We start from the raw sequence: 24059 nt of genomic DNA on the forward strand, positions 1-24059 counted from the left end.
AATATTTACATTATAAAATTTTACTACTTTTACATTAACATGTTTTGTTGATAATAATTCTGGCAAAGGTAATAATAGCATTAACAATATTACCATCAAATATGAGGAGCAAGATAAATAAACATACGTACTCATACATAATAGTCCATATGTTGTCTCTGCAAAAACAGTCTCTTCCAAACCCTTTTAAAATATCAATCTCAATTTAATGGCACACTTCAATTACCATTGAAGTGGAAAGGGGCCTACTCTGCACACAGTGGAGGCATAAGAAATGTTTGTCAAATGAATGAATGAAAGGATGAATTAACAGAATACTGACCTTTCAAAATCCATCAGGATATTCTGTAACATGTTATTTGACTAAAAATAAAATGTAAAGTTGTCATTTGCTTTTGAACAACATGGTTACATTTCAAGTTGGGGATGATGCTGGAAGTTGAAAATCACTTTTGGACCACAACTTAAAAAACATGAAAAATAACATCAAAATTTCTAAGCCAATTCTAGTTTTCATAGCACTGAACTTGTAAAAACACCATTATTATGAGAGAAAAGGTCAATTGCACTCTAAACGCAGAGACATAGCACTCCTGTGAAAGAATTCATTTGTTTACTAAATGAATGATGAGTCAAGAAGGTTACCATGGCTCAAACAGTACAATAACAGGTCATGAGCATATAAATCATAAAACTTCCTTTAATTTCAGAGCTTGGGACTATTACACTACTTGGAAAAGTATTTTAAAAAAAGCAGTAAGAGTTCATTTGTTCATTCTGAAAACAGATGCCAATTAAAACCAAAAAAAAGTTTGAAATTCCTATAAGTCTGAAACCACACATGTGCAAGACAAAGCACAAAGAGTATGATTTCAATTGTTTGGCAAGGTCCACAAACAGAAGTAATGAGTGTACTATTACTCAAAAGCCTTTATCATTTCCCAGTTTGAGTGTCATAAATCCATTTTTTTTACCTTCTGAAAGGTTTGTTTGTGCTTATATCTATTTGATAAGTAGTTTACTTAAATACAGTTGGTTACACTCAAGTTTCTTTAAGATGAGGAAGACATTTATTATTTTTCCTGTTACTGCTTTCACTATGTTTCATTGTGACATATTTGATTAAATAAAATGATTACATATACCATAGGATGAGATCTACTGTAGCGGTTTTGCCATTTCTTTTCCAGCTGATTTTTACAGATAAGGAAACTAAGGCAATCAAGATTAAGTGACTTGCCCAGGATCACAAAGATTGTAAATGTCTGAGGCTGGATTTGAAATCTTGAAGTTAGGTCTTTGATTTCAAGCCCACTGTTCTATGCATGATTCAACCTAGCAGCCAGAGTATAAAGTAGACATAAGGAATCTACAGGGAAAGAGTGGGGCAATGAAGACATGAGGGAGGGTGGCTGATGAAGCACAATGGGAAAAAAGACAGGGAGATTGGGCCCTCCAGGTGTCCTCAATGTCTACCCTTCTGCTGCAATGACTAAGTAAATCCTTTGGTTTTCTTTATGGTTGAAGGATCTCCAAATGTCTCATTTTGTTCCAATATCAAATCTAAACTACTTGGGCACTGGCCTGACTTAGGCTCAGCCCAGGGTAACTGGAAGATTCTTACAAGATTAGAAAACAACAATTTCATTAAAGTGAAACAATTGCAGGTGTGCAAGAGCCCAGATTTGCTTTGCTTTCTGGTGATGCCTTTAGTAATGCTTCAAGAAATTGGGACTACTTGTGGTAAGAAAATCTTCCATTCTAGGAAATTAAATAATAAACTTGTGGCCATTTAGGCAAGGAGAAAACCATGTGGATATACTACATCCTTAAGAACATTCTCTTGAAGATAATTTAAGAGTAACTTTGTTTTAGGCCCTCCAGATTTGTGTGGTATTCAAGTCTGGAATTTAAGCCTCCTCCAAGTTCTAGTTAAGTCAACAATAAGCATTTATTAGGGTCCTGCTATTTGTCAGGCATTGTGGCAAGCACTTTGGATACAAAGAAAGTAAAACAAAAACAAAACAAGCCCCCAAACCAGTCCCAGATCTCAAGAAGCTCACAGCCTAAAAAAGGAGGGAGACACAACATTCAAGTAACTACATACAAACAAGATAGACAGGTAGACAGATAAAAAGGAAGATAGCTAGATGATAAATTGGAGGTAATCGTAGAGGGAAAGAACTAAGATTAAGTGAGGGCTTTAAAATTCCAATAGGGAGTCATCAGAGTTTATTGAGTAGGAGGGTTCTACTAGGAATTTTATCAGAACTTAGTTTACCTCCAAAGCAGCTTGGAGTGAATGAATTTTTGAGGCAGGAATGATTTATTATTACCTCACTAGAAAAAGATAAATTCAGAAGAACTAGTTCCTTATGGTTATCATCACCCATTTGCATAGTGAGTAGGCCACCAATGAAACAAAACAAAACAAAACAAAACAAAGCTCCACCTAGCTCATGTTTGTGTCAACTTTGCTTTTGAATGGCTTTTTAGAAATAATAATGCATCTTAGCCAGGACTCTTCAAACATATTTACACACACACATGGATACACACACACACACACACACACACACAAAACATAGCCAGCCAATGAAAGGTGATATAAGGGATACTAGTTTTAAGATAATGGCAACCAATATATATTCTGGAAATTTTAACGTTTTCTAATAACTGCTGAAGAAACTGATCTCTCTCTCTCTCTCTCTCTCTCTCTCTCTCTCTCTCTCTCTCTCTCTCTTTCTCTCTTTCCCTTCTTTCCTCTACTTCTCCCTCCCTCCCTACTGAGTACTAAGTCAGAAGTAGGCCAAAGCACCTGAAATACATGAAGTTGTTCTTAAATGATTTTTTCAATAAAATTAGTTTCATTTGTAATCCAATATATATTTCTGAATTAAAAATATTTCCTTTTCTCATATCTCCTGAATCCATAGGTTTCATCAGATTGCCAAAGGTGTCTATGACAAAAAAAAATGGTTAAGAATACAGAGAGAAGCTTAAAAGTAAACATGAAAGAGAAATCATGTTAATCAATAAATTTAAAACACTTATATTCCTGTAGGGAATGATGATAATTGTAACTCCTAATAACTCCTAATAACTATCATTATTATGGCAGATAGAAGGATTACACATAGAAGACGATATGAGGGTGAGTTGACTATAATGTGATAATTTTAAAAAATAAATTAAAGGATGAGCAAAAGGATACTAGGTGAAGGGAAAGGGAAAGGAAGAATGGGGGAAATTTTTTTCACTTAAAAGAGGCATGAAAAAAGGAATTTTACATTGCAGGAGATTAAAAGGGGGTTGGTTCTCAGTGCTTCAACCTTACTCTCATCAGAACTGGCTCAAGGAGAGAATAATATATACATTTGCTTGGGTATAAAAATCTATCTTACCATACAGGGAATTAGGAGGGGAAAGGTCAAAAATAAGGGAAAGGTCACTGATATGAAGAGTGTAGATTAAGGGAAGTCAGCAGCAAATCAAATTTTTTTTTTTAGTGAGGCAATCAGGGTTAAGTGACTTGCCCAAGGTCACACAGCTAGTATGTGTCAAATGTTTGGTCTGAGGCCGGATTTGAACTCAGGTCTTCCTGACTTCAGGGCCGGTACTCTATCCATTGTGACACCTACCTGCCCCAGCAAGTCAAAATTTTGAGGGGGACTGGAAAGAAAGGGAGGGAGAAGAGAGAGAGAGAGAGAGAGAGAGAGAGAGAGAGAGAGAGAGAGAGAGAGAGAGAAGGATAAATAGGGAAAATAGGATAGAGGGGAAGTACACCATTAATAATCATAACTGTGAATCCACATGTGATAAATTCACACATAAAAAGGAAGCAGGCAGCAGAAGGGTTTAAAAAAATAATTCAACAATACGTTGTTTATGAGAAACACACTTGAAACAGAGAAATACACATAGAGGAAAAATAAAGAACTGGAATAGAATCTATTATGCTCTAGCTAAGGTTTAAAAAAAGCAGGAGTAGTAATTATGAGCAATCTTTCAGAAAAAGCTTTTTATGAAATACAACATTATTTCCTATTAAAAAAAACATTAAAAATCATAGGAAAAAATGGAGCTTTCCTTAAAAATGATAAATATCTATCTAAAAGCCTCAGAAAGCATTATTTGTACTGGGATAAGCTAGAAGCCTTTCCAGCAAAACCAGGGGTGAAGCAAGGATTCCCATCATCATCACTATTATTGGATATTGTCCTAGATATGCAAGCTACAGCAATAGAACAGGAAAAAGAAATTGAAAGAGTTAGACTAAACAATGAAGAATCATAATTTTCACTCCTTGCAGACAATGAGATGGTATCCTTAGAGAATCCTAGAGAAACAGTAAACTAACTAACTAACAAAAAAAAAAAACTAGTTGAAATAATTCATATCTTCAGCAAATTTGAAGGACCTAAAATAAACCCAATATAAATCATCATCATTTCTATATATTATCAACAAAGTCCTGCTGGAAGAGACAGAAAGAAAAAAAAATCCATTTAAAGTAAGTTCAGACAATATATAATATTTGCAACTCTGCCTGCCAACACAAACCCAGGAAGTATCTTAACAAAATTACAAAACACTCCGTACAAAATCAGATGTAAGCAAATAGAGAAAATTTTAATTGCTCATGAGTAGGTCAAGCCAAAATATAAAGCATGACAGTTCTATCTAGTTTACATATTCAGTGCCTTACCAATCAAATTACCAAAAAACTTTATTTTATAAATCTAGGAAAATACAATAAAATTGAGCTATAAAAAATATTTAAGAATATCCAGGGAATCAATGAAAAAATGTGAAGGAAAGTGGCTTAGCAGTACCAGATTTTAAAACATATTACAAAATGGTCACCATCAGAACAATCTGTTACTGACTAAGAAATAGAATAGAGGATCAGTGGAATAGATTAGGTACACACATACTAGAAAATGCCCCTAGTAATCTCGTGTTTGACAAACTAAAGATTCAAGATTTGGGGACAGGAGATTTTGACAAAACATTTAACAAAAATTGCTGGGAAAACTGGAAGCAGTCTGGCAGAAACTAGGTATATGCCAATATCTCATACCATATGTCAAAGTAAAGTCAAAAATGAATATGGGATTTAAACATAAATGTTAATATCATAAGCAAATTAGGGGAGCATGGGACATTTTACTTACACAAACAAAACCAATGCAGCCAAGATTAGAAAGCAAGTAGGAAACTGGGAATACAAACTTATAGCAAGTTTCTCTAATAAAGGCCTCGTTTCTGAAATAGTTGGAGACCTAAGTCAAATTTATAAGGATATGAATAATTTTTCAATTAATAAATGGTCAAAGATATGAAAAGACAGTTTTCAAAATTTAAAAAAAATCAAAGCTATCTGTAATATAAAAATGATTTAAATCACTATTGATAAGAGAAATGCAAATTAAAACCACCCTGAGTTACCAACTCACACTTATCATATTGGCTTGTAGGACAGAAAAGGAAAACGTCGAATGTTAGATGGGGTATAGAAAAAAATTGGGACACTGATGCATTGTTACTGGAATTGTGAACTGATCCAAGCATTCTGAAGAACAATTTGTAATTATGCCCAAAGGGCTATAAAATTGTCCATACTTTTTGATCCAGTAATACTAAAAAACAAAGAGATCAGAGCAAAGTGAAAATTACTCATATGTACAAAAATATTTATAAGAGCTCCTTTTGTGGTAGCAAAAAACTGGAAATGGAGGGGATGCCCATCAACTGGGGAATGGCTGAGCAAGTCGTACTATATAGTTGTGATGGAATACTATTGTACTGTAAGAAGTGATGAGCATTATGCTTTCAGAAAAACCTGGGAAGATTTACATGAACTGATGCAAAGTGAAATGAGCAGAAACAGTAGATTTAAAAATAACAGCCATAATGTATGATGAGCATACAATTAGCTATTGCTTAACTCAACCTAAGCAATCAATAGCTTATCTATTCTCAGCAAGACAATGATCCAAGACAATTTTGAAGATCTTAGGATAAAAAAAATACTGTTTACCTCCAGAGAAAGAACTGATATAATCTTAAAGCAGATTGAAGTACACTTTTTAAACTTTTCTTATTATTCTTGTTTTTATTTTTAATTTTTAGTCTTCTTTTGCAACATTGAGAATATGGAAATGTTTTGCAGGATTGCATGAGAATAATCTATATCTATTTGCTTGCCTTCTCAGGGCAGGGGGAGGGTTGAGAGGTCAGAAGAGAATATGGAACCCAAATTTACAAAATAAATAAATAAATAAATAGATAAATAAATAATATATATATATATGTATATATATATATATATATATATACATATATATATATATAAATTTTTATTTACTTGTAATGGAGAAAAAATAAAATTAAAATTAAATCCAAAAAAAGAGCAACAAATAGGCAGACAATTGCATGTGACATAAAAAAATAAAAACAATGATATCAAATAAAAATATACATAAGCAAAAAAAGTGCTTCTCTACTCTGTGCCTATGGAATGTATAGGGAGACTTCAAGAGATCATGCTAGAACTCTGAATTCAGGACCATTCACAATTTGTCACTTACCTTTCTATTATATGCAATGAAACCCTTTCCAGATAAATATTAGGCTACTCTCTTTCTTACTGAGTAGGTAAATTACCAAAGTTGAAGCCTTTGTTTCCTAAATTACTAATGTACTCCCTTTCAAACTTCTTTATAGTAAACTATTTTATACTCATTATTTATATGCATTCTCTTTTTGATATGCCATGTAAAATAATGGACAGACAATTCGCCTCTGTTATAAGATGATCTGAATTCAAGTCCTCTTTATGATACATACTGGTTGCTTTACCCTAAGACACTTAAGTTTTCAGTGATCTAGTTCACTCTCAGAGAGCATTAAGTAATAGAAAAGTACCAATCTATACCAGTAGAGGAAGTTTCTTTATCTGAGAATTTCTTAAATTAGTGAAATAATAAGATGAATCTCTATCCCTATTCTCTTTAAATTATATCTATATAGATATATGCATATCTATATCTCTATCCTAGATAGATAGAGAGATAGACAGACAGACAGACAGATAGATAGATAGATAGATAGATAGATAGATAGATAGATAGATAGATTAGATAGATAGATATTGATATGTGCACTTGATGGTCTCCTCTCTGACTACTGACCTTTCTGGCTTCTTCTAAGTTCCAACTAAAATCCCATATTCTGTAGGACACCTTTCCCAACTCCTCTTGATTCTAGTGCCTTCCTTCTGTTAATTATTTCCTACTTATCCTGTATGTAGATTGCTTTGTATACATTTATTTACCTGTTGACTCTCCCATTAGATTGTAAACTCCATGAGGGTATAGACTATCTTTTGCCTCTTTTCATATTCCCAGCACTTATCCAGATGCCTGACATATAGTAGATACTTAATAAATGTTTGTGATTGATGTCTCCCCCATTAAAATGTAAACTCCTTGTGAGTAGGAATTGTTTTATTTATAACATTTGTATCAATAGCATTTAGTCAGTGCCTGGCATATAGTAAGCACCTAAAATACTTTTTGATTTGATTAATTGATTTCTGCTAATCTCTTTTGCTTTCCCCAGAATAACATAGCTAGTACAGAAAGCCACAGGATGTTGTTTCTTTTAACTTCATCTCAGTTAATCAATAAACATTTGTTAAGAGTCTATTTTGTGTTAGGCACTATCTTAAACACTAGGGATACAAAGAAAGTCAAAATATGGTTTCTAACTTAAAAGACCTTACACTTTCATGGGGGAAGAAACATACAATAGGAAGCAAAAAAGCAGGCTGGGGAGAGGAGAATGAACTCTACATGGCACTATGATGTGGGAGTCTAGAGGAATGAGTCAAGGTAGAAAATGAAGGGATGCAAAGAGATTATAAAAATGGGAAAAGGACCCACATGTACAAAAATATTTATAACATCTCTTTCTGTGGTGGCAAAGAATTAGAAATTAAGGAGATGCCCATCAATTGGGGGATGACTAAACAAGTTATGGTATATGGATGTAATGGAATACTCTTGTGCTGTAAGAAATGATGAGCAATTGAACTTCAGAAAAACCTGGAAAGACTTGTATAGACTGATGTTGAGTGAAATGAGAAGAACTAGGAGAATGCTGTACACAGTAAGAGCCTTGTTGTGCTTTGACTGACTTTGATAGACTTAGCTCTTCTCAGCAATGCAAGGATCTAAGATGTCTCCAAAAGTCCCATGATGGAAAATGTGACCCACATCCAGAGAAAGAAGTATGGACTTTGAATGCAGATCAAAGCATACTATTTGCTTTTTTTTTTATTTCTGTTTTGTTTTGTTTCTTCTTTCTTGTGGTTCCTCCTATTGGTTCTAATTCTTCTTTAAGAAATGACCAATGTGAAAATAGGTTTAATAAGAATGTATATGTAGAGCCTATATCAGATTGCATACCATCTTGGGGAGGGAGGGGAGGAGGCAGGGGGAGAAAAATTAAAACTCCAAAGTTTGTAGAAGTAATTGTTGAAAGCTAAAAATAAAATAATTAATTAAACTTTTAAAAATGAAAAATAAAAACAAAAATGAAGGGATGATAGAGTTGGACTCTCTCTTTAAATGTAGATTCTGGAGAAGTCTTCGCTTTCCTATTAGATGGAGGGAGGAGCCCCAGGACCAGATGATATTGAAGAGATGTGAGGTCCAGGGCTGATGTGGTTTTTCATGATAAAGAGATTATTGGAGGTCTTAGTGAGCGGAGCAGTTTCTGAGCCCCTTGGAGCACCTATATATAAGAGCAAAGGCTCAGAGTCCAAGAGACCTTGTGGAGAGAAACTTGAGCCAGAGGTCAGAGAAAGACATAGAAACAGCTGAGGTCACAGCCACATTGGGTGTGTGTGCACCATGAGCAACATTTACGATGTGATGCTGGTGGGAGGAGGAATCTCAGGTATGGCAGTAGCCAAATTGCTTCATGATTCCAGACAGAGTGTTGTAGCACTGGGGGCCCCAGGACTGAGTGGGTGCAAGAACTTTTAAGGTAGGAAATAAAAATGTTAAATATGTAGATCTGGGAGGATCCTATTTTGGGCTGACTCAAAATCGTATATTAAGGTTACCTAAAGAGCTGGGATTAGAGACCTACTAAGCGAATGAAATAGAGTATATCATTGATCATGTCAAGGGAAAAAGGTCCATTGACTCCCATAAGGAACCCTATTGCATTCTTGAATCATAATTTATAGAGAATAATGGATGACATGGGGAAACAGATTCAACATGATGATCCCTAGAAAGCACCTGTCCTGGAAGAGTGGGATGTCATGACAATGAAGGAGCTATTGGGCAAGATCTACTTTGCTGAATCTGCCAAACAGCTTGCCATACTTTGTGTGAATCTCTGTGTCACTGCCAAGATGCATGAAATCTCTGACCTTGGTTTCCTGTGGTATGCAAAACAATGTGGGGGCACAATCAGAATCATTTCAACAACCAATAGAGGATAGGAAAGGAAGTTTGTTGGAGGTTCTGTCCAAGTTAGAGGATAATGAAACTTCTTGGAGGCTGAGTAAAGTTGCAGAGGCCTGTAACTCATATAGATCAGCCTGGTAATAAATTTGTTGTGGAGACATCGAACCATGCATTATATGAGGCCAAATATGTCTTTAGCGTTATAACTGAAGCATTGAGTATGAAGATTCATTTTAACATACCCTTATCAATGATGAGAAACCAGTTGATTAGTCATGTTCATTTGGGTTCAGTCATCAAATGTATAGTATATTACCAAGAACCTTTTTGGAGAAAAAAAAATTACTGTGGAACCATGATTATTGAAGAAGAAGAAGTTCCAGTTGCCTACACTCTCGATGGCAGCAAGCCTGACAGTACTTATTCTGCCATAAGATTTATTCTTGCCCACAAAACAAAAAACTGGCACATCTTACCAAAGAAGTAAGGAAGAAGAAACTCTGTGAATTCTATGCAAAGGTTTGGGGATCAAAAGAAGCACTCATTTCAGTGAATTATGAAGAAAAGTATTGGTGTGAAGAACAATACTTAGGAGGCAGCTACACAACTTACTTCCCCCCAGGAATAATGACCCCCTATGAGAGGATTCTTCACTAGCCAGTTGGCAGGATTTATTTTGCCAGAGTGGAGACTGCTACACACTGGAGTGGATACATGGAAGGAGTGGTGGAGGCAGGAGGAGTGCAGCTAGAGAGGCAAACATGCTATGGGAAAATTCTAGAGGATGAAATCTGGAAGTAAGAATCAGAATTTGTGGATACGCCAGCTCAGCCAATCATCACCACCTTTTTGGAAAGGAACTTGCCTTCTGTGCCAGGACTTATGAGACTGATTGGATTATCTAGTCTTGACTTCAGCAACTGCTCTTTTCTTCACCTAAAAAAGGGCCTTCCTCCTGAAAAACTGAAAAAGCCTCAGACAATATTGAACACTTCCTTTTTAAGGAAATTTAAAGGACTTATACTCCTTTTTACAGAAAGTGGATTGTTTACAGAAAGCTTTGTTCTTTGTTTGTTTATTTTTTCCATTTATAATACCTGACTACCTATGCTCTCAAATTCTCTACCTGGTTTTCAAAGCCTCCCTTCAAATCTATCTGATTGGTTTCCTTGCTTGCTACTCTCAGACTTTAATCTAGTCAAGAAAATTCACTCATTGTGCCCTGCTTCTCACTATCTTTGTGATTATTTAGATTTTCTTAACTGCCATCTCCTTCCTATTCCCAACTTTTCTCACTGACACATAGAGTGGAAAGGAGCATTAGACTTCATCCAGTCAACCTCTTTATTGTGCAGATGAAGAAACTGAGGCCCAAAATGGGGAAGGAACCTGCTTAGAAGGTCACAAGGCTACTTACTTGGTGGTACAGTCACGAGTCAATCCTGATTCCTACATTCATTCCTCTTCCCATGATGCCTCTGACTCAAAACCTTGCCTAAGGAAATACTCTGCAAATAACAACAGCTTACTAGCGTGTTTTTTCCCATTTCCCCTGGATGACTACATACTGTGTATATTCACATGACTTACATGTTATTCTCTGTATATACCTCCATTTTTACTGTGTACCCTCCAACCTGAGAGAAGGTATGCTGCTTTCTATTTATTTCATGTTATGAAACACTTATATGCAGTAATCAATGTTAATTGACCATTCAATAAAAATTGTTCACTAAAATAAAAAAAAATGTTATTGCAGCATGAAGAAGCTCAGTCTGGGGGGTAAATGAGATGCATTTTATGTCCAGAAATAATTTCTTGACTTCTTTCATCTTCATCCTCATCCTCATAAGAATCATTGGTTTCTACAGACTTAATGTGCGTGATAGTCTTCATTCACAAGTAGAGAAACACAAACAAACAAACCAAGCGTGCAGGACTCAGAGCCTTTGCGTTTTTTGAGTTTTCTCACGATTTTCTAATATCCTGGATTTGGGCCTCTGCCAAGCAACATGATTCCTGTAATGCTTTAATAAACAAATGAATAATTAGTTTCTCTTTAGTGGAATAATAATATCTGAACAACTAAAAGCCATATGGGTATAGGGCAACAGATTTTAGTTTAGGAACTTACAATTCTGAAATACAAGCCATTATCAAATATGTTTCTGAAAACTTGTGAAATTCTAGAGGTTAATTTTATTAAAAAAAAAACATTGATTCAGGTTAATAAATAATTATTAAATATTTAATCTGTATAAGGCCCCTATTTCAATGTTTAATAATAGCATGCAGGTGACTCATATTTCAAAGATTATGTTAACTGATAACAGGCTCTGGATGCTTCTGTCAGGCTGGAAAGGTTTTGAGTTTAGGTCCTTTAGAGATGGATTCTATGCATGCTTTCTTTGGACCAGCCAAGCTGAGCTTAGGGAACCAATATAAAGGTTATCTACAAGGGAATGACATTCTTGGTCATGGTGATGGTCAAAAACAGTTAAAACATAACAAAGCTACAATCTGAATGAAGAAAGCCAGTAACCACTGGTACAAAATCAGAGATGTCAATTGCTGATGGATGTGAACATCCTTTTGCTAGATACTTACATAAGAGATTAAAAGAGATTATACTTGGGGTGGAGTAGAGAAGCCTTCATATTTTAATTGACACTGGAACAGTCCTTGTAAAGGAAAGAACATATTCAAAAAGAAGAGATGAGAGTCCATTTCAGGCACAGAGGAAGTGAAAGATAAATTCACTGAAATGAGAAAGGACAGAATAAAAGTGGGATATTCCTGAATTAGAAACTAGACTTCAGGGGCAGCTAAGTGGCACAGTGGATAGAGCACTGGCCCTGGATTCAAGAGGACCTGAGTTCAAATCTAGCCTCAGAGACACAACACTTACTAGCTGTGTGATCCTGGGCAAGTCACTTAACCCTATTGCCTAGCCAAAAAAAAAAAAGAAAAGAAAAGAAACAACTTTAGAAAGGGAATAATTTGAAACACAGATCAAAGTGGTCGATTGAAAGGGGTGATTTGGAAGGTGAGCATAATTTAGCAGATTCTGGGACATTTGAATGTAATTTTGTGGTCTTACACAAATCTTATAATAGTGAATACTGCATAATAACAGAAGGGTTGTAATTTTGGTATTTTGTAATGATATTTAAGCTGAAATTCCTCTAATGTGGAAAGAGGATGTGATTCTGGGATTACACTATATGAGCTTGGCTTGAGAAGAGTTTAATTCATGATCAATTGTTACCCATAGACTCTTCTGAACCATAAGTTATCATTAATCATTTTCAATATTGAGACTGGGTAAACCAGTGTCATTTTTGCTTCCCTGCCTTCTTTTAGAAATGGAGGATACTAAGAATTCTTTCTTTCTCCATTCTCTATAAATTATAAGAGCACGTCTGATATTTTTTAAATCACAAAAGTCTGAGGAGGGGGATGAGGGAAGTCAAGGAATTTAAAGGAATACCCATCTTAGTGGAAGAAAGAGATTTTATGAATTTGTGTATACACACACACACACACACACACACAAGACAGAGTGAGAAAGAAAAAGAAAAAGGCAGTTATTTTCCATATAGATCAAAACATTTAGAAGATATGGCTATACAATAAAGATAAAATAATTTTAATTATTTAATACTTTATTCATAAATCTTAGATCAGAGACTTGGGAAGCATTATCATACAATGGGGAAAACTTGCTTATGTGTTTGTTTGTTTTTGTACTAAATCTTAAGGGAAAAGATGGTTGGATGCAATTGAACAGCTGAAGCTTTGAGTATCATATAGTGCCTAGAGAAGATACTACAAATTATTGGAATGTTAAAAGTGCCAAGTTGCCCTAGACAGGGAGGAAACAGCTAAACCAAATCATCACCTGGTTGTGACTCAGCTATTGCACACTAAGATGCTACAATCTCTTGAGAAGAATTTAATCTCAGTTATATCTGTTTCCCTCTTTGTGTATAGGAGGCAGCATGAGAATTAGCCAAAATACAAAGAAAAACAGCACATTAGTAAAGATGAAGATAACAAAAATATAATAATTTATAAGGGATATTTTTAATTTCTTAGGATGCTTATCAGGTGAAGAGTACACTAACATTTGAGACATGCACCAAAATATGGGTTCTTAGTATGGGTCCCATGAATTAAAAATATTTTACTAAGTGTGTTTCAATATAATTGGCTCATTTTTAAAACTATTTATTTATTTTATGCATTTTAAAATGTTCTTCTGAGAAGGATTCCCAAGCTTCACGACATTGTGTATGGAGTCTATAGGGAAAAAAATGAAACTAAACAAAACACATTGTTAGCTCCTTCAACAGGAAAAAAAAAAAAAGATAAATGTAGAGTAGGTTATCAGAAAGGTAACAAGAAGGGTTTTTTTTTGGCATTTTATTTTTTCACAATTACTTGTCAAGACAATTTTAACATTAATTTTTACAAGGTTTTGAATTCCAATTTTTCTCTCTTCCTCCCTCCCTTCCTCCCTCCCTCCCCTGCTTCGTAAAATGGTAAGCAATTTGACATGGGTTTTATATGTACCATTAGGTAAAACATATTTCCATATTAGTCATAGTTGTGAAAGAAGGAACATATCAAAAGGAAAGAAAAAAACACTAAAAATAAAGTGAAAAAAATTACTTTGATCTACATTTAGAGTCCATCAGCTCTTTATTTGGATGTGTTTAGCATTTTCAATCATGAATCATTTTTACTTGTCTTGGATCATTGTGTTACTGAAAAGAGCTAAGTCATTCATGGGTGATCATCATACAATGTTGCTAATACCGTGCACAATGTTTTCCTGGTTCCTCTCATTTCACTTTGCATCAGTTTGTACAAGTCTTTCCAGGTTTTTTTTTCCTGAAATCTAAGTGTTCATTATTTCTTATTGCACAATAGCATTCCATTACTTTCATGTACCATAACTTATTCAGCCATTTCCCTTCTGATGGGCATCTCCTAAATTTCCAATTCTTGCCACCACAAAAAGCTGCTAGAAACCTTTTTGTACATGTGGGTCCTTTTGCCTTTTTTATGATGTCTTTGGTACACAGGCCTAGTAGTGGTATTGCTGAATCAAAGAAAGTGCATAGTTTGTTTGTCCTTTGGGCACAGTTCCAAAATGTTCTCCAGAATGAGTGTATCAGTTCACAACTCCACCAGCAATGCATTAATGTTCCAATTACCAAAAAAAATAAATCCTCCAACATTTATCATTTTCATTTTTTTTTACCATCTTAGCCAATCTTGTATGTGTGAGGTGGACCCTCAGAGTTGTTTTAATTTGCATTTTTCTAATCAAAAGTAATTTAGAACATTTCTTCATATGATTATTGATAGCTTTGTTTTCTTCACTCTAAAACTGCCTGTTCATATCTTTTTACCACTTGTCAATTGTTGAATGACTTAAACCAAGCATTTTTTAAACACCTTTTATGTTTCAGGCTCTGTGCTAAGCACTTTACAAATATTATTTCATTTGATCCTCTTAACAACCCTATTAGGTAGGTGCTATTAGTACCTTTATTTCACAGTTGAAGAAACTGAGACAGACAGAGATTATGTAGCTTGACCAATGTCACACCATTATTAAATATTTAATTCTAGACTTGAACTCAGGTCTTTGTGACACCATGTCCAGTATTTCTATCCATTGTACCTCCTATTTACCATGGAGATTAGGGAGACTAAAGAGTCTACTAAGCAAAAAGTTTTAAAAATCCCTCTAGAAATGAGGTTTGGGGTAAACCACAAACTGATTCACAACCCTTCACAGTAAGTTAATATAAACAGCACAGTAATTTGGGTGACTGAATAAAAATATTGACCTGAAGAGAAACAGGAGAGTACTTATCCAAAAGCTTTATACGGAAGAAAACTTATTCAGTCTTTCATCTTTACTGTAGTGCATCTTTTCCTGCCAAATTATCATTCGAAGTCATTATAGGATAGAACAGTTTCTTAAATATTTTAACTATGTGGGGAAAGAGACAGGGAATTGATCTGTGATTTCAAACTCCTAAATTAGTTAAAAACTACTATCAAGGCAGATTAGTATCTTCACTGCAATTATAGTCTTAGAGAGTTTCCTAAAGCACTAAGAGATTGGAGGACCTTACTGTGTTCTCAGTGTTATCAAGCTCTTTCAGGTGGGGCAAAGGCTCTAAGCTTTTAGGTGAATTCTTTCTCATTCAAAAATCCCTTCCCTCCCTAAGTCACTCCACATTGCAGAAAAGTAGCTAGAGACAACGGCATATAAAAAAAAAATACCAAAAAAAAATCAGCCTGTGCCTTGGAGTCATATATTTAACATCTTTGTCTCTTCTTTCCTTCAAGAAAATGAGGAAGAAACTTTCAAGGAACAAACAGAAATACCAAACCGTCAGCATTTATCTCCTAATCGTCTCTTCTTTGTTTCCCTCATTCCAGGAATAGGAAGATGCACAACTTCTCTATTGTTTTTTAAAATTAAAATAAAGTTATTTTTCACTCAATGCTAAAAAAAAAAAGTAACTGTCTACTCTTCTAACTTTTAATGGCTAATTCTCCAAATGAGTCCCTGTGGATTGAATACTAAAACAATATTAATGTTCAAAAACTTAAAAAAAATAAAATTAAGAAGATTTTTTCCCACATATTTAAAATGGTTTCATCACATGGATGGCATTGAGCAATGCACTTCTAGATAAAAATCAAAATATGTTTGTATCAAATTTATTTGAAATCCTTGGGAGGGAAAAAGGGAGAAAAAATTTAGCATAATTTTACAAGATTTTGAGTTCCAAATTTTTCTCCCTCCCTCCCTTACCTACCCTTTTCTGAAAATGGCCAGTAGTTTGATACAGTTTATACATGTGCTATCATGCAAAACACATTTCCATATTTTTCACAGTTGTTGGAGAAACAGATCAAAAGTATGAGAAAACACAAGAAAGAATAAAGTAATTTAAAAATGTACTTTGATCTGCTGTTAAAATACATCAGTTCTTTATCTGGATGTGGATAGCATTTTCCTTTGTGAATCCTTCGTACTTATCTTGGATCATTGTGTTGTTGAAAAGAGCTGAGTCATTCATAGTTGATCATCACATAATGTGGCTGATGCTGTATACAGTATTTTCCTGCTTCTACTCATTTCATTTTGCATCAATTCATACAAGTCTTTTCATGCTTTGTTTTGTTTTGTTTCTGAAATCTGCCTGTTCATCATTTCTTATGGCAAAATAGTATTGCATTACATTCATATATGCATATATATATATATGTGTGTGTGTGTGTGTGTGTGTGTGTGTGTGTGTGTGTATACACACACACATACACATATTTTTTTTGACTAGGCAATGGGGTTAAGTGACTTCCTCAGGGTCACACAGCTAGTAAGTGTTATGTGTCTGAGGCTAGATTTGAACTCAGGTCCTCTTGAATCCAGGGCCAGTGCTCTATCCACTGTGCCACCTAGCTGCCCCTTCCATTATATTCAGCTTGTTCAGTCATGACCCAATTTTCTTAGTAAACAATCTGACAGGTGTGAGATGGTACCTCAGAGTTGTTCCAATTTGCATTTCTCTAATCAAAAGTGATTTAGAGTGCTTCTTCATATGCCTATAGGTAGTTTTAATTTTTTCTTCTGAGAACTGGCTGTTCATATCCTTTGACCATTTATCAATTAGGGAATGACTTGTAATAAAATTGATTCTATAAATTTGAAAAATGAGACCTTAACAGAGACACTTGCTATGAAGATTGTTTCCCAGCTTTCTGCTTTCCTTCTAATTTTGGTTGCATTGGTTTTGTTGAAAAAAAGGCATTTAATTTAATATAATCAAAACTATTTAGTTTATATTTCATAATGCTATCTCTTGCTTGGTCATGAATTCTGCCCCTCCCTATATCTAACAGGTAGATTGTTCCTTGCTCTTTTATTTTTTTAACTGTACCATGATATATTTTAGGGTAGACAATCTCTTTCATTGAGACATTTTCTAGGTAAAGATAATTTCTTCAGAAAATTACACTCTCAAGTGCAAGTCATTGGTACAAATTTTTTGTAATCAAAGTAAACTAGAAGCTGAAACAACTTTGTGTTGATAATTTGAAAAATCTAAGCTAAAATACAAATGTATTTTTAAAAAGAAAATATCATTTGAGCAAGTAATTTATACATATTATACATGTGGAAAGTCAATTAGAGTAAGCGTAAGAAGGTTTTAAAAACCTAATATTATAGAAACACTAAGTACTTCATATTTGGGAAAAGCAATGAGAATATGTAATAATACACATTTTGCAGATAAAATATATTAATAATAAAAGAATGACAATAAAACCAGTGGAATATAAAAATAACCAGACTTGTCCTTCTGTGCTATGAACTAACTGTAATATTCTTCCTTGATGCCTCATTATAATGTTTGAAGTGACTTTGGTTTCTTGAAAACTATGATAATAGAGTACACTTTCTGTCTGGTATTAGCAAACTAGAAAAGCTTCATGTATGAGCTGACAACATTTGTCAATACTTTGAAAAACAGCTTAGCTAAATTCAAAGAGACTTAGTACAAAATTTGTCACAGGGTGAAAATGTTTTCTTTCATAATTGCCCAGGCATTGTACCTACTAAAGCATACAATGATTGCAATCTATATCAGTGGAAGAAATCCCCATACTGAAGAACTAGGCCCACTGTACTACTTAGAAAGATACATATTTTAAAAAAATTAACTCAGGTATTAGATCCCTTTATGAATTATGTAATGGAGTACTTAACTATTTTTAATTTTATAGAACTGCATTTTTATGGATATAATTTCACAATAATCCTTCCCTTTTGTTGACTATTCATTAATCTTAAAAATCAATTAAATTTATGAAATGTGAATTAAATAACTACTAATTCCAACCAAGAGCAATATGGTATAATCTGCAGAACTTTTGTCTTGGAGCCTAGAATACTTGAGTATTTTGTCTCTAACATATGCTAGGTATATTTCCAAAAGACAAGTGACTTAATGTCTAAATGTCTCAAGCAAGACTATAAATTACAAAGCAAGAGCCTAACTTATTTTATTTAGGGTGTTTCCTCATTGGGAATTTCTTATACCAGTAGAATGATAGGTCCAGAGGTAAATTTAGGAAATCGTGGTAATTTCTCTGTATAGATATTTGTTGCTGAAAAAGTCATTCTTTAAACCCAAAGGCTATTTCTAAATCTAATGTATCATACTGTCTTACACATCAGTGTGCTCTCCAAAATAAAGAAAAAAAAATCCTGGATATTAGCCATTATCTTCTGTGGCTCTCCATTCTGAAAGAGAAGGAAGAAGAAATTAAGCATTTATAAAGTGTCTGCTATATGCCAAACACTATATAAAGATCTTTTTACCAATATTTTCTCATTTGATCCTCACAACAGCCCTGTGAGAAAGGGGCTATCATTACCCTCATTTTTCAGTTTAGGGAAATGAGAAAAGAGAGGTCAAGTGACTTGCCCAAGGTCACATGACTATTAAGTATAAATCTCATATTTAATTATAAGTATAAACCATATATAAAATCATGTCTTCCCTCCAAGCCCAGCCCTTTTATATGCCATACCATTAGCTGCCTCAGAATGATAGACTTTACTTATCTTTTGGCATTGTTTTTCCATAAAATAATTTTATTATTTCATTATTCTTATTTCTGGATCCTTCTATATACACATACAAACATTTACAAATAAACAAACAATATGTCAAAAATATGATAAAGTGATGGCATAGAAAAAGGAATGGATTACCAATGGACAAGTTCCATTTCTTTCCACACTGTAATGAGAATATGAGGAATTCAGTGTGGACCTCTTTTGGTGGATTTATTGGAGAGCACAGACAAAAGTAGCAAAGAATTTGCAGACATGGATGAATTACAAACTGCATTACTTGAGAAAATATCACCACTGAAGGAATCGCAGATCCATCGGCTTATTAAAATATAGCCATCAGTCATTTCAGAAGCAAAGTAGTTTTGGTCCTAATTACTATTTAAAATCCTCTGATTATCTTTTTATCTCAAATATCTGCCCTTCTGTTTCTTTTCTTTTCCTCCAATATTCATTCCCTAAAAAGAAACCTTCTTTTAGGAGATATTTGTTTCACAATCTTTCCTAATGCCAATTTAAAAAAAAAAAGAAAAAGGGAGGGCAGAGCCAAGATGGTTGAATAAAAACAGTGACTTGCTTGAACTCTCCTGCAAACCTCTCCAAATACCTTTGAAAATGGTTCTAAACAAATTCTAAAGCACCGGAACCCACAAAAACACAGAGTGAAACAAATTTCCAGCCCAAGACAACCTGGATGGTTGATTGAAAATGTCTATTGTGCAATTGGGAGAGGAACACAGCTCAGGGTGAGCACACAGGAAAAGACCAGACCTCAGCAAACCTGGAGCAGGCCTCAGGGGACTGAATCCAGGGCAGCTGTGGCAGTTTCCAGATTTCTCAACCCACAAACACCAAAGGCAAATTATAAGGTCTGTTAGAAAGGTCTGCGACCATGGTGAGAGAGAACCTTTATTCCAGTCCTGGTCCTGGCATAGGCAGGGACAGCGGCTGCTTTTGGAGCTCTTATCCCAAAGACTGAGGAGGAATTGAGTGGCTGATCACAGAGGAATTGCAGGGATCTCTTTGTTAGTGCTGAAGCAGGAATCTCTTGCTTTGCCCATCCTTGGATCTGGGTCACAGTTCTAGGTGGTGGTCCTGAGGCAAGGAGGAGCACTGGAATGGTAGAGCTTTTAGTGGCAGTGAAAAGAGAATCCTCTTCACAGTTCCAAGGCAGAAAAGACTGCTTGTGGTCACTCATAGAAGAAAGCACAGGTCGGGAAAGGCATAAACACCTTGTCTTTGATCATATCACCTTGGAAGAACTGAAAATTTATAGGTCCCTAGAAATATCTCTGAAAACAGATGCACAAAACCCCTCAACCCTGGGACAGTACAATCTCCACATTGGAAGCACACCCCTACCTTAACAAAGAGATCTATAGTCAAGTAATTGGCTGAGAACATGAGCAAACAACAGAAAAAAACTCAGACCATAAAATCATACTTTGGTGACAAAGAAGATCAAAACATACAACCAGAAGAAGACAATAAAGTCAAAGCTCCCACATCCAAAGCCTCCAAGAAGAATATGAATTGGTTCCAGGCCATGGAAGAGCTCAAAACAGATTTTGAGAAGCAAGTAAGAGGAGTAGAGGAAAAACTGGTAAGAGAAATGAGAGTGATACAAGAAAACCCTGAAAAACAACTCAACTGCCTGCTAAAGGAGACCCCAAAAAATACTTAAGAAAATAACACCTTAAAAATAGATTAACCCAAATAGCAAAAGAGGTCCAAAAAGCCAAGGAGGAGAAGAATACCTTAAAAAACAGAGTTGGCCAAATGGAAAAGGAAGTCCAAAAGCTCACTGAAGAAAATATATCCTTAAAAATTAGAATGGAGCAATTGGAAGCTAGTGACTTTGTGAGAAATCAAAACACTGTAAAACAAAACCAAAAGAATGAAAAAAATAGAAAACAATGTGAAATATGTCATTGGAAAACCAAATGGCCTGGAAAATAGATCCAGGAGAGAGAATTCAAAATTATTGGACTATCTGAAAGCCATGATCAAAAAAAAAGATCCTAGACATCAAGAAATTATCAAGGAAAACTTCCCTGATATACTAGAACCAGAGGATAAAATAGAAATGGAAACCCACTGATTACCTCCTCAAAGAGATACTTAAAGGAAAACTCCTAGAAATATTGTAGCCAAGTTCCAGAGTTCCCAGGTCAAGGAGAAAATATGGCAAGCAGCCAGAAAGAAATAATGGAAGTATTGTGGAAACAAAATCAGGCTAACACAGGATTTAGCAGCTTCTACCTTAAGGAACTGGAGGGCCTGGAATATGATATTCCAGAGGGTAAGGGAGACAGGATTACAGTCAATAATCACCAATCCAGCAAATCTGAGTATAATCCTTTAGGGGAAAAATGGATATTCAGTGAAATAGAGGATTTTCAAGCATTCTTGATGAAAAGACCAGAGCTGAATGGAAAAATTGACTTTCAAGTAGAAGACTCAAAAAAAAAAAAGCCTGAGGAGGTAAACAGAAAAGGGAAATAATAAGGGACTTATTAAAGTTGAACTGTTTACCTTCCTACATTGAAAGATGATTTGTAAAACACATGAGACCTTTGTCAGTATTAGGATTATTGTAGGGGGAAAATTCCAACTATAGATAGATTGGTAGATATAGAGGGCACAGGATGAGTTGTAGATGAAGAAGTGATATCTGGAGAAAAAAATTTAGGGATAAAAGATGATTATACTATGAGAAAGAAAAAGGAAGAGGTAGAATGAAGTAAATTATCACACCTAAAACAGACAAGAAAAGACTTTCACAGTGGAGGGGAAATGGGGGAAGGTGAGAGGGAATGAGTGAATCTTATTCTCATCAGATTTGGCATAAGGAGGGAATAACATACATACTCAATTGGGTATGGAAAGCTATCTTACAGGATAATAAAGGAAAATACTGAGAAAGGGGATAAGGGAGTGGGGGATGACAGAGGGGAGGCCAGATTTGGGTAGGGGCTAATCCGAAACAAACCCTTCTGAAGAGGGAGAAAGTCGAAAGAGAGAGTGTAATAAATGGGGGGCAGGACAGGATGAAGGGAAATATAGTTTTCCACAGCATGACCAATATGGAAGTGTTTTTCATGACTATACAAGTATAACGTGTGTTGAGTTGCTTGCCTTCTCAGTGAGTGTAGGTGGGGAGGAAGGGAGAAAATTTGGAACTCAAAGTTTTAAAAACAAATGTTAAATTTTTTTTTCACATGGAACTGGGAAATAACAAATACAGGAAATGCAATATAGAAATCTGTCCTGTCCTACAGGAAAATAGAAGATGAAGGGAATAAGAGAATGGGGGAGGAGATACAAGGGATGGCTGATTAGGGGAAATGGTATTCGGAATGCACACTATTTTGTGGTTGGGGGAGGGATGAGACAGGGAGAAAAGTTGAAACCCAAAATCTTACAGAAGTAAATGTTGAAAACTAAAAATAAATAAATGAATGGACAAAAAATGAATTGATTATTGAATGACTAAACAACAACAACTGCTTTTTCTATGTAATTGGGCAATCCTTGTATGTGAATACAAATATATTTCCAGTAGAGATGAAAATAGGTCAGTAGTTGGTGATTTTTTTCAAAATGGCAAAATTTGAAGCAGTGCTAATAGCAGGTTTAGTTCTTCAAAACATAGAAATAATGGAGTTTAGAATCTAGGTAGCAAGGCTAATTACCTGAAATAGTAAAGTATCATATAGATGGCAATTTCTCCCCAAGAATCTATATCCCAGGTGGGCATCTCTCCAGTTGAGTTCTGCATCAATCTCCTTGTGAAACTTTTCCAAAGAGGTTGTACCCACACTGTCCTTCAATTGAATCAAGAGCTTGTTTAGTGACACTTAACCTTGCAAGAAATATTGCTGGTTATGGCTCTGCTTTACAGCACATAACTCAATGGCACATAAAGTTAGAAACTCATGCTTTTTCATGTGAATCTAGAGTAATATTACAATGATGTGGATTTATTTTTTTGAATAATGAAAATGATTATAGATTTGGTTTGTGGAACCCATTTCATAATCACAAAATCTCATATATAGAAGGCACCTTAGCACTCATCTATTCTATTAAATGATATATCTTTATGGGGAAATAAACACTCATCTTTTATTTTCTGTTTTCAGTTTTAATTGTTAACAGATTCAAGGAAAAGAGAATTTGAGATTCCATTCCTCTGTTGCCATACATCAAATAATAATATTAAATGCATTTTATAACGTACAGTGTTATTCTTCTGAGGCATTTTGAATAGTTTAATGTCCCTTTCATGCACGATATAGAATTATGAGTGAATTTTTCATCCATAATAGTGTTATCTAAACATATACTGCACTTTTAAACTTCCTTTAACAAACAAATAAATAGATAAATGAATGATTGAACAAATATATAAATAAATGGTAAACAAACAAGTAAATAAGTACGTACACAAATGAATATCCAAAAATTTGTAATTAGGAAACATTTTTAAAACTCATGAAATTCTTAGAGAAATGATTCCTTATTAGGTTAACTCAATAGTTCATCTCTCTCTGTGTGTCTGTGTGTCTGTCTGTCTGTCTGTCTCTCTCTGTCTCACACACACACACACACACACACACACACACACACACTTACACTCACACACACCCCAAGATATTCCAAAATTCTTACTGCAGTTTTAAGGAGAAATTTGTGCATTATGAGAAAAAATAAATTATTTGGGTTTATATTGAATTGACATCCCTACATGAAAAAGATTTACTTTATAAGGATACGCCATTATCCAGATTTTTACATTCAGAAGTTAAGCATACTGATATTTTCTTAAGTTCTATAAGGTATTATAGAGGTGGGAACAGAATGAGCAAAATAAAAAATTTCTTCATTACTCT

At 34.7% G+C, this 24059-nt stretch overlaps 1 pseudogene; it reads left to right on the forward strand.

Moving 5' to 3' along the window:
* Positions 1-8921: 8921 nt before the first annotated feature.
* On the forward strand, positions 8922-10455 carry LOC110217653 (amine oxidase [flavin-containing] B pseudogene; annotated as a pseudogene).
* Positions 10456-24059: the final 13604 nt, after the last annotated feature.

Source organism: Phascolarctos cinereus, unplaced genomic scaffold (genome assembly GCF_003287225.1).
Source record: "Phascolarctos cinereus isolate Bilbo 61053 unplaced genomic scaffold, phaCin_HiC Scaffold_5;HRSCAF=322, whole genome shotgun sequence".
Classification (NCBI taxonomy): Eukaryota; Metazoa; Chordata; class Mammalia; order Diprotodontia; family Phascolarctidae; genus Phascolarctos; species Phascolarctos cinereus.